General features: G+C 46.0%; 1 protein-coding gene across 6 annotated transcripts in view; it reads right to left on the bottom strand.

Moving 5' to 3' along the window:
• The window catches only part of KCNMA1 (potassium calcium-activated channel subfamily M alpha 1), a 722,666-nt gene that overhangs the window by 326,168 nt on the left and 384,419 nt on the right, over positions 1 to 12,079 (bottom strand). The window lies entirely within an intron of this gene.

Here is a 12,079-nt window from a genome sequence, read left to right as displayed (position 1 = left end):
AAAACCACACAAGGCAAATGACTGGTTTCACTTTAAATTCATGATCTCAAACTGCAAACTGACACTCAATACTGACTAGAAAACTGCTATTTTCCTCCAACTGGTTTGCTTTCCAATTTCCCAAGGCTGCTATTTCACAGTTTTTCTTCTCTCTTCTAACCTCCCATGTTCTTTTCTGCACCACCGTGCTCGGCGGATGGCCTCACCTCATCGTGTCATTAAAAGTCATACAAAGAATCAGCCCAGGTTTCACTGTTTCCTACCAGCAGCCCTCGGACCCCGCTCTCATGCGCACCCAGTGCCGCCTCTGCCCCTCATTCAGCAGAGGGAGTGTCCCTCCTCCCATTAGAGGCCACGCCCTCCACACGACCTTTCTGCTCTGCTCCATGCTGCTCTAGCAATCTCCCCCTCACTCCTGGAACGCTGGTGCCAAAATACAAACTGGCCCGCTATCTTCCACATCTGGCCACATTTCCAGAGACGTCACAAGCCTCCCTCCCTCAGACCTCCTTGCTCTGGCCCCTCCCTACCACTCACTAAGTCCTTGCTTGTCAGGGACACCAGCAACGTCCCTGTTGCAAACGTCCTAGAAGATGCTACACCCTTGTCTTCCCCGATGTCTCAGCATCGCCTGGCAGTTGGGCACTTCCTTCTGCCAGAAACACTTCTTCCTCGGGCTTCTGCCATCCCTGGTATGTTCTTCCTCAGTTTCCCATCCAGGCTCCTTCCTCCTGCTTTACTCAACCCCTAAATGTTGGAGATCCTCCTGCCTTCACCCTGGGGCACCTTCTCTTCTCTCTTTACACTCTTTCCCCAGATCCTCCCATCAACTTGCAGGAGTTCAAAATCATCTTTGTAATTCCCAAATGTAACATAAATGTAATTCCTTTCTTCTGAGTTTTGGACTCACTTTTCTACCTTGCTACTTGATGTCTTCTCTTTCAGGTCTTGCAGACTTCTTAACCTTCACATATCCAAGATGGAAATCCTGACTTCTCTCCAAACACCTAAGCCCGCACTGCAGCCCTTCCCTTTTCAATAAATGCCACTACCATCGACCTGTCATTCGAGCCGAACACTAGAAGGGCCCCAATTCCTCCTTCCATTCCCTCCACAACCTGTCTGTCTTGAGTTCTGACCAGAATGTCTTTCTCCCCTTTAATTTCCCTATGTGATCACCCCACTAGGTCAGGCCATCTTCTGTTTGACTAGCCTCCTCCTTTATCTTCTGAGCATGATTACAGATTGCAATTGTTTAGTTTTGTCTGCTTTTTATTTTTGCTTTTTTTTTTTTGCCTGCCTCCCCCACTAGACTGTAAGTGTTCCCTGGTTATGTTTACTGTTTTACTTATTTACAGCATCCAGTACAGATCAGGTAATGAACTTTCTGTTGAATGAGTAAGTAAATGACCACAGTGTTGGCATCTATAAGTTGCAGAGTATAAGCCTCATAATAAACTTCGAAGGGTCATCGTAAAAGCTGGAGCCAGGACAGAGATAATAATAAAAGAGGCTAAAAACCTCCTCAAAAAATTCAACCTAGAAATATACTACGAACTGAATTGTGTTCCCCTGAAATTCATATGTTGAAGCCCGAACCCTCAACGTCACAGCATTTGGAGATGGGGCCTTTGGGAGATTATTAGGTTTAAATGACATTGTGAGGGTGAGGCCCCATGATGGGATGGATTAGTGCATTTATAAGAAGAGACACCAGAGAACTTGTGCTCACTCTCACTTGCTCCCTCTTTCTCTGCCTTGTAAGGACACAGCAAGAAGCCGGGAAGAAAGCCCTCACCAGAAACTAGCATGCTGACACCTTGATCTTAGACTTCTCAGCCTCCAGAACTGTGAGAAATAAATGCCTGTCGTTTAAGCCGCTCAATCTATAGTATCTTGTTATGGCAGCCCGAGCAGACTAAGACATCGTATGACCCATCAATTCTACTGCCACCTTGAAGACATCATGTTAATTGAAAGCTGGAGGTCACAAAAGGCCAGATATTATAAGATTCCACTTATGTGAAATGTCCAGAACAGGCAAGTCCATAGAGACAGAAGGTAGATTAGTGTTTTCCTAGGGCTGGGAAGATTGGGGGAGGGGGAAAATGGGGAGTAACTACTAATGGCTACAAGGTTTCTTGTTAGGGTGTTGAAAATGTTCTAGAATTAGATTGTGGTAATAGTTGCACAACTCTGTGAATATACTAACAGCCATCAAACTACTTTCAATGGTTGAATTCTACGGTAGATGAAATATATCCAAATAAAGCTGTGAAGAAGGAGGAGGAAAAAGAGGAGGAGGGGGGTGGAAGGGAAGAAGGAGCCGGTGAACAGCAGCACACAAAGGCACCTGCCTAGCTGAGTTTTGTTTATGAAATCTAAGTCGCCATCAGTAAAAAGTTGGGCCACTATTTTATGTGCCACCAAGAAAGAAAAAAAATTATCCATTACAGCCATAAGGAGCCATCAATTATAAGACACTTCCTGATTTTGCAGATGTTAAAATTTGAAAAACAAATGTATCTCAGAATTAATGAAATACAGTACAGGTAGTTGTCTTCAGATCTAGGTACCAGCTTCTGAGGCCTTCTAAATAGAAATTACTTCTTTAGAGGGAATTCATTATCTCTGAACTCATTCATTCATAAAAAAACAAATAACATTAACCAAATGAGTACCATAAGCTGGACTTTGGCTTTGTATGTGGCTTTGACTTTGTGCATATCATTCCCCTAATCCTCAAACAGCTGCTCTTCAAGATAAGCATCATGCTCCCTATTTTACAGACGAGGAAATGGACTGCAGAAAAGTCTCACAGTTCACAAGTAGCAGAGCGAGGACTCTAAGCCATGTCTCTAAGCAAGCCTCATCTCTGTCACTACATTATAAAGAAAAGCTCAAATGCAAAAAACTTGTGAGCAAAGGCCTTCATCATGGGGTTTTTTCTAAGCCTTATTTTCTCCCCTGTCAGCTCTAGAGATGTACATGTCCGTCAGTCCCCATCATCTCATCCCCTACTTTTCCCATGGCCACCTCCTCCCAATATCAACTGGTAAATATTAAAGGAATAGGAATTACTTAATATGATCCATTGGTGGAGAGTACCTGGGGCCACCCTTGAATTCCCTATCTTCAACATGTTGGTTTGCTATGAATTCTCCAAGAGCTGCAAGAATGAAAACATGGAGATATTTACAGATGACACAGACAGAACAAAGTGGAAAATGAAAAGCAAAATGAGGAAAAAGCCGTATGAAGTGCAGGTGCACCTCAATTTATGCTGCAGATGCTTTCCTGAAAATTACGTGTAGATCAAATTGATTTACAAACTAAAGCCTATTACAAATTCAATAAGAACACTGTGATGGAACCTTGTGATGGAAACTTTTATAACGAGAAAAATTCATTTGTGCTGAAAATAGTCAATTCCCAACCTCTGTTTCGAATGTAGATTTCTTTTATTCTTTTCAAGTGGAGCCCACTTGTACGTAAATCTCTTGGGATCCCTTGAAAGGCAAAAATGTCATGAGACCAAAATGTTTATAGAGGCTTAACAATTTTGACTGTCTACCCTACTTATAATAGCCATTTCCATAAGGCTTTAAATTTATATGTTAACACAACGGGAGGGCTGAGAGGATGCTTCCCTGGAATGGAATTCCAGGACCCACCATTGGAGGAGATTATTTGAGAGGAGGGTGGGGGAGATCAGAGGTGAGGAGTATCTCTTGGGTCACCAGAAGCCCTGAGCCTTTCTCTCTTGACAGTTAAGGGGGAGGCAGAAGTTGAAGGAGTCCGGCACCCCGTTCCCAAATGACCCCTTGTAAATACAAACTCACTAGCTCCCTGGTCTTCCTCTACAGTCAAAAGTTGCAAAATGGCCACCCACACAGGTTTAAAAATCAGAAGTATTACATTAAAAAAAATCGATTTTCAGAATTACTTGAATGAACAGAAGATCTGAAAGACTGGCTCCGTGTGCCCACTGGGGAAGAATTCACTGGAGTGAAGCAGATGCCCCTGAAGACGGGTCTCCCGGGCCCCCCCTATGCACTGTGCCCACCTGGCTGCTGCGGGCGTTTCACTGGAACCCCGGAGGAAGGCCTTTCAGAGCTCAGCCCCACCTCCACGGGGCTCAAAGCCTTCAGCTGCGTGGCAGTTTAGCCTCACCCGATGGCACCGATAGCCCCCAAATATCCATGATCTCAAGAAGGTCCTTTTTCAAACTTGGGTCACATTTCAACATTTACGAGACTGCTACTTTTTCCTTTTTAAAAATTTGGTTACATTTTTTAGGCCTATCCCAAATTCTTTGAGATCCTCTGCTCTTCAAGGTCCCTCCTGGTTCTTTTCATCTAGTGACAATCGTGACTCCACATCGCCGCTTTCCCAGAGAGTCAGCACCACAGCCTCACCTCTGGAGCTCCTGCTTCACAGGCCTGCTTAGTAAGTTAACTTTACCCCTGTAGACCACAAGGCCTAGAAGGAACATTGACTTTTTTTTCTGTTCTGCTTTCCAGCAACATAATACAATCTTGACATCATTTTTCTAAGAAGGACCCTAATACATTCATTTCTTTGAAGCACTATTACCAATGAGCTGACAACAGAAGTTAAGAGACACAGGACACAGGTCCTTGGGCCCACTGAGCTCAAACTGGGGGGCAGAGGAGAGAGGTGCATATTCTACACACATGCTGGCCTGGTGTCTTGGGTTCCAAGAGATGTGCTGATGTTAACCTGAGCCTAACACCCAGCAGCTTCAGTCTGTGCCAAAGCTCATGAGAGCACAGGAGGTGAAGAAAGATCAGTGTTTTAAGGGCTCTCACCTGCTGTACGATTTCTCAGCAACTTTATTCATCCACATGGGAACTGTCAAGAGACCCCCTAGTCTGTTTCTCGTCACTAGAGCTATGACCCGCTGCAGCCCAGCACTGATTGAGCACCCACACTCTGCCCGGCATGGTTTCCTAAGCATTCTGGGTGCATCAGCTCATTATCCCAACAATCCCGGTATTAACAGCTTTGTTCTACAAGTGCAGATCCTGAAACTTAGAGAGTTTAAATAATAATAATCATAACTAAAATCCATTAAGGGTACTGTTCTAACCCTCTAAACATATCAGGCACTGTTCTAAGTGCTTTCACGTTGACTCAGTTAATCCTCATAACAACCTTTCTGTATTACTGTTTATATTATCTTTATATCACAAATGAGGAAACTGGTGCATGAAAAGAGGTTAAGTAACATGCTCAAGTTCAATTAGCTGGTGAGTACTTAGGCAGATGTAAACTCAGGCAGTTTAACACCAAAGCTGTGCTTTCACCTCGAGGCTGACTTGCTTACCACTTGTCAAGGCTGGAGCTGAGTGGACCTCACATGGTCAGAATCTAGTGCCTCGGGGACAGCCGTGTGCTCTGTGGCCTCCCTGGAGGTCTATGGGGTCAGGTCTCCTCTGCAGTGGCTCAGATGACTGGCCAGCAGGTCTGGATGGGATATACTGCCTTCCTCAGAATGAGGCTGGGAGAAATATTTCCTTGTCTTATTTATTTCTGAAATGTCAGGAGATTAAAAGGGAAGAGCTACGTGCTGTGAAGGAAATCTGGGTCATTCTGTGCACATAAAGGGGACATCCTAATAGTCATCCCAAGGGGTCTTTTTCAGACACAAGGAATAGGAGGTTGTATTAGTCTCCTTCTCTTCCCTTCCTGGTGGGCTTGAAACTCTATCTAGCTCTGAAACCTAAAAATCCCCAAACTCTCAGATCTGATCCTTCTTATCCCCTTAGCTATATATTTCCATTTCTGCTAAAAAGTCCACCTCAAGACATAAATGACACCCAAACTCCCGAGGCGACCTGTTTTCTCTTTTCACAGAAACTAGAGACTTGGGGGCTCTAAGAAGTCCCTAGTGAGTCCCCTGTTCTACAAACAGTAACCCCACAAAACTCAATGAGATCATCAATCGCTCTCCCCCACGGATCTGAAGAGAGAGTGGATAGGTAGAAGGTTTATAAATCAGGATGAGTCATTTGGTTCACCAAGGGGAAAGATAAATAAACTAACACTCCAATTAATTTCAACCTGAAAAGAAACTGCCTGTGAATGGTGCTTCAGCCAAGTCTGTAGGGTCCGAACAACCTTAATTATTCACAATGCAAACTGCTTGTACTGCTCACTAGATAATTTCTTAATGCCTTCCAGCCAGCTCCTCTTCCCCTCACCATCCTCCTCTCTCCTCACCCCATCTCTTTATTCCTGAAGAGCCGAAAGGAAATTTCTGAAAATGGCCTTCTAATCATTCAAGCTTTTTGTAAAAAAAAATTTTAATGAATCTTCCCAAGACTCTAATTAGCTTAACCTGAGATCCAGGGACTCCCTAGGCCTAAATAATCCATATGTAGGTTGCAGGGACCCCATGAACTAGCTGAAATTATATGCAGAATTGTGGCAGTGAGGTGCTTCCTGATTCCCTGCTCACCCAGAGGTCCCGTTTTCATCAGATTCTCAAAAAAGCCGATGCTCCTCCCCAACCCACCCTGCCAAAACAAAACAAAACAAAACAAAACAAAACAAACAAACAAAAAAAAAACCAACATTAAGCACTAAAGGACTAATCCTTACCTACCTAAACACTGCATCACAAGGAACATTTACGGTGCAGACTGAGAGAGACTGGGCTTTGTAGCCAGACAGACTCAGGTTCCAATCCCAGCTCTGTCACTTACAAATATGAATTTAGAGAAGTGTTTTAACCTCCCTGAGCCTCAGTTTCATCATCTGTAAAATGATGATCATAATAACTATTTCATCACAGGATTATTGGGTGACTGCATAAAATAATATGGGAGAGCACACAGCATTCATACACAGAAAGGGCAAAATGAAAAGCCTCTCAGTGCGGGAGAGAGAAAAGGGCAGTTCTCGGCTCAGGAGCAGAGGAGCTGCTCTCCTGTCTGTAGGAAGTGCATCTCCGGCTTGGCTAAAGATGAAGGTCACTGTGCTACAAAGGCAATCAGATGGGGACAGCCACTGGGAAATCCCTAAGAATCAGATAGGAAACGCACTGTTCCTTTTGAGCTTCATATTAGATTATAATCCTTTTTATAGATCTGATAGTGACATGCCCAGCGGAATTAAAATGAGCCTCCAACCCTCTATTCTCCGACCCTCTCCACCCCCTCCTCCCAACACAATGTGACAAGCGAGCTCTAAACACTTCAATCACGTAAAATATGAAGTTGCGTCCCTGTCAGGGTACAGAAATGACCTAAAGGAGCTGCACAGCTAGCTGCCAGGGGTCCTGCTTCTAGACCCAAATATTTTTGTCCCAGTGGCAGCCCGGTTCTACTGGGGCCAGTTGGCTGCTCTGGAGTGAATATCAACCGGATAATTCTAGATCTTTTGGCTGCTGTGACTTCCAGAACAGCTTCAATGATTCCAGGAACATCCCGATTAGTTGGCTCTGGTTTCATTGACTAGATTCCCGACTCCAGAGAGACTGCTACAGGAGAACACAGGACAAGAGGACCCCACACTTTGTATTCCTATTTCCCAAGGCAGAGTTGCCCCCACCCCCAGAAAAAAGGAACTTTAGCTTTATTATCTGAAACTGGGTAGGAGATCGGAGCTGACTGCTATTCTCCATTGATCTGATTTTACATTATGAACTGGATTGTGGGGTGTGCTACTGCGGGGTTCAACTGCATTGGAATAAATATATCATTTCTCTTTGGTTATAAAGAATTTTAATTCGGAAGTCATTTACGGTGGTTATAGTTTTCCTCATCAGACCACATTGTGACACAGAATGTGCTGGCTTTTCAGACAATGCTGACCCAGCCACTTGCCCGTCTTGGTGCTGCCCAGGTGACATCTGCCCACCTGTGTTATCGTCTTTCGAGTCCTTATTGTCAGCCTCGCTCCCCAGCTAGGGAAGCCATCGATCCCAAAAACAAGTTGAAAAGAAAGCCCAGAAGAGTCGGAATGTGTCTAGAATGAATAATGAATGAGAATCCCATGACAGTGGTGGCCTGTCAGGATACCTTCTCGATTGGACATGCAGACACGGTGACAGGAAACCAGAAGTCAGGGTGAAGGCTCCAAAAGCGCTTGCCAGGGCAAATGAAGCTCATGAGGCCACAAGTTCATTTTCTCAAATGTGGGTGCTTTGCCCTCTCTCCTTGCTCCTTCTTCCCTTCCTCAATTGTGGGGGACTGTCCCCTAAGCAAAGATAGCTTCTCCAGGCCGCACCATTTCAGACAGCACAGTTTCAAGGAGGGTGTGCTTAAATCTGGCAGAGGTCATGGGCAAAGTAAAGAGAGAAGTAGAAAGTCTTCGTGGCGTTGGTTCACTTGGGGACCAAACAGCCCAATGAGCCAGTGATCTGGTAAGTACATGGGAGTCTTCATGACTTAAAATACTCAACTGCCATCAGAGAAGCTTCAGAATAGAGGAGCCGCTGTGCTTCTCCTGGCACAAATCTGGTGGCTACAGAAGAGTTCAGTCTGCTTGTCCACCAGGCTTCTACTAGCTGCCTGCTGCCTAAGTCAGGGAATAGGCAAGGGGTCCTTTGCATGAGTCAGCCAGTCTCAACCTCTGCTTCTCTCTCTCTCTCTCTCTCTCTGTCTCTCTCTCATTTGGCCATCATTGCTGTGTATCTGAGATGTTACAGCTCCATGGACCCAGACACACTTGGGGTTCAGCAGACCTAATTAGCCCTTGATGTGTCTGCTCCCCAAATAGTCAATTATTCCAGTTTCTGCTCTGACCAGCAAGGCGTGGCCTAGCCCCATGGCTCATAGCTCAGGATTGGGAGAGGAGCCACACTCCTTCTGCACGGTTCCCAAAAGGCTTTCAGTCCCACACGACTGACTTTGGAAGTGGTGCTCTGAGGATGGAACTGAGCACACGGATTTCACACCTTCTCCTCTTCGCAGTACGGCTCCCAGCCCCTGGATCCACAGGAGAACCCTGATGAACCCGCCTCTTTTGCAAAGGTCTTTAGGGTACAAAAAGGGGCTGTGGGGCAGCTCAGGCACCAGCCTGTGCTAGATCATTTTCCCTATTCCACTGACCCCCACCCCTGGCTGACTCCTAGCACAGCGCCACCTTGGAGCATTGCTCCCCGAAGCTGGAGTCCCTGGGAGTCAGCTCTTGGTGGTGCCACCCATTTCCTCTCGACTCTGGGGAGCTGCTTAGCTTATCTGAACCCCAGTTTCCTCATTTATAAAATGATGATGGCACCACCCACCTCGGGTAAGGCTCAGAAGAGTTAATAAGAAGAAAATGCTTAGAACATGCTAGAACACAGAAAGCACTCAACATACTTGCACTGCTGTTGTTGCTACCACTACTGCCACTTGTCAGATCCCATGTGAGACTCTGAGCTCCTAGAAGACAGGAAGGTTCTTCGACTCCCTCCTGTGGGCCCAGCCCCAGCACGGAGCATGGAGCAGGGTAAGGCTCAGTGAAATGTTCGATGGCTGAAGCAAGTCCAGGAGGCAGTGCTGGGCCGTTTCTGCTCAGCTGGACGAGGTGGTGACTGCCCTGCAGAGTCCTCCCCTGCAGCATCCTGGGAGAGGGGAGAATGCCAACAGGCAGGCACAGCGGGCAGGGCAGAACTGAGCCATGTGAGGACAGACAGGGGAATGGACTTGCAACAAAATAGACTGACATTGAACTTTACCCACTGGGTGGTCTTGGACACACACGGTTCCCCTCAGGCATCAGTTCAACCATCTGTGTGTCTAAACAAGGACTGAAACTACTAGGAAGATGGGGGATCATTTCAGGAGAACAGGTGGGGAGGTGGAGCATGATGCATCCGGGAACAACCAGCAAGCTCTCAACAGGCCCTGCTTCTGAAGTCATTTTAGAAGCCAACTCTGGTGTCCCCAGTAATTCTCCAGGGTGCGCTGGTGGGCCCTCCCCTCCCACCAGAGAGCCTGCTCCTCCCCAGCATAGGCCTGTGGGGTGCAGCAGAACCGCCTTGCCTCTCTCCGAACCCACACAGCAGGAAGCGTGTGATGCTCCAGGGGCCACCATGGGTGCTCACAGGGCTGTTGGCTCCTGTGCATCCACCACTGGAGAGGCCTCTGTGGCCTCAGGAGGAGGCAGGGACTGGATCGCAGGCATCAGGGGCCATGGAGGCCGCATGCCCAGATGGAGGGCAGCACCAACCCTCTTTGAAACTAGAACTGCTGCAGTCCCACCAGCAGCTCAGACGGTGCTGTGAGCCCCCCTCTTATAGGACACCTGATCCCTGAGTAAATAACCTGATGATGCTACTGACAAAGACTCCAGATTCCAGCCCTGGAGGTTTCTTCCTGCCAAGGCCCTGGGGATCTCTGTTGCCAAGTGATATGTGACTGTCACTGCAGGAGGTCCTCACTCTCCCAGAATCCAGGGGAGGGAGGGACACTCTGTGCAGCTGGAAAAGGCAAATTCTAACAGTCCTTTGTGATTTTAGACATAGTGTTTAAACTCTTTTGAAATGCCAAATAATATTAAAAGAGGGCATGCTATTTTTATGATTTTTCAGAAAGGGTCATGGACTGATAACAGGTTGAGAACATTGCCCGGAGGGTTCTCGCCCTTGCTGTGTGTACATATCACTGTTCTACTTATAACCAGCATGGAAAACAACATAATAATCAGAACTGAGAAATGTATGTCCCTTTAGCCTACCTACTTCTTCTCTCGGATCTGGAATATTCTGGGCCTCGCTTGATGGTTTTTAGCAACAGCTGAAAGGGGCTGACCAAATGCACATCCCAGAAATGACATTCCCTGTCTCCTTCTGTCTTCACCCAGGAGACATCCTATTTGAGCCATCCTGGCTGGAGATCCCAGCCTCCCACTCCGCTAAGCATGAGACAGCAACGAGAAGGCCCCCTACAGCCACACACATTTGTCAGAGTGATTTGGTGAAGTTCGGCACTGAAAGCAATTTCTTACCCAGAAAATCATTTATCATGGACAGTCTGTCGAAAACAATCTCATTTCAAACCCTTCCCAGGGAGAAAAGAACTGACAACTGGCACTAAGTAATCTGCAACACAGCCACTGGGAGTCATTTATCTTTCCTCTGCCCAGCCTAGGACTTGATGCTTTCAGGAGAGACGAGGATGAATCATAGCTGCTCTGAGGGGCTGCAGGTTAAAGGGGAGAGGGCTATGGGGACGGCCACATACTCCTGAGGGTACAATAGGAGATTTTTCACGGTCCCCATTTTACTAATAGCCAAAGTCCAGAAGAATAATCACAGAGGTGTATCTCCCTTATTACAAAACATGCTCTTTTTGTACTTTTAGTTCATCTTAAAAGCCAGAATTCTCCTTCTTAGGGAGTAACTAAGGAAAGGATTATTGCTTTTTTAAATAATCCAACTTCCCCTCTGCCTGGGGCAGTATTCCCTTTGCCAGCCCATAGTGTGCAGTTTATGCGTAGTAGATTATTATTCTGTGCATGCCGTTTCCACTGACGTCAACATCCTGGAAACAGTCAGAAGATCAAGCAATTCAAGGTCCACGGAGAAAAGCAGAAGAGGGGAAAATTTTTCCCCGTTAAGTTTCTGCCTTCTTTTTTACAATTAGTTACAGATAGGAAAAGTGATCGATCACTTTCCTTACTGAATTCTTGATTAAACCCAGGTTCTGGTTTTGAGGTTAACCAAACCCCAGAAGATGCTTGTGGATTTCAGTGGTCCATCATTCTAATGTTTTAGCATCAGCCAATGACTTAGAAGGTACTGTCAGGTGCAAATTATGAGATAAATGCTATGCTTTTGGAGAACCAAATTAAAACAGAGCCTCCTTTGTAGGTGGGTAGCTCCTACTGGTTCTCAGAAAGAGTCGTATTATGGATATTTGCACTCCATTATTATACCAATCTTGATTCAGAAAGAAATCACCAGGTTTGGTACATGTATGAAATTACCCACAAATTGCTTTCATTTTGCTGTCATGATCAGGGGTCTGAAATCCTGACTTTGACAAGAAGTATTATGTGATTTTGCCCAAGCCAGATGCAAGGATTAAAGTTAAAGGTCTGGGTTCAAATCCTACCACTTTCA

Source organism: Lemur catta, chromosome 14 (genome assembly GCF_020740605.2).
Source record: "Lemur catta isolate mLemCat1 chromosome 14, mLemCat1.pri, whole genome shotgun sequence".
Classification (NCBI taxonomy): domain Eukaryota; kingdom Metazoa; phylum Chordata; class Mammalia; order Primates; family Lemuridae; genus Lemur; species Lemur catta.
The sequence above is the reverse complement of the archived record's forward strand: the minus strand, read 5'-3'. Positions and strand labels throughout refer to the sequence as shown.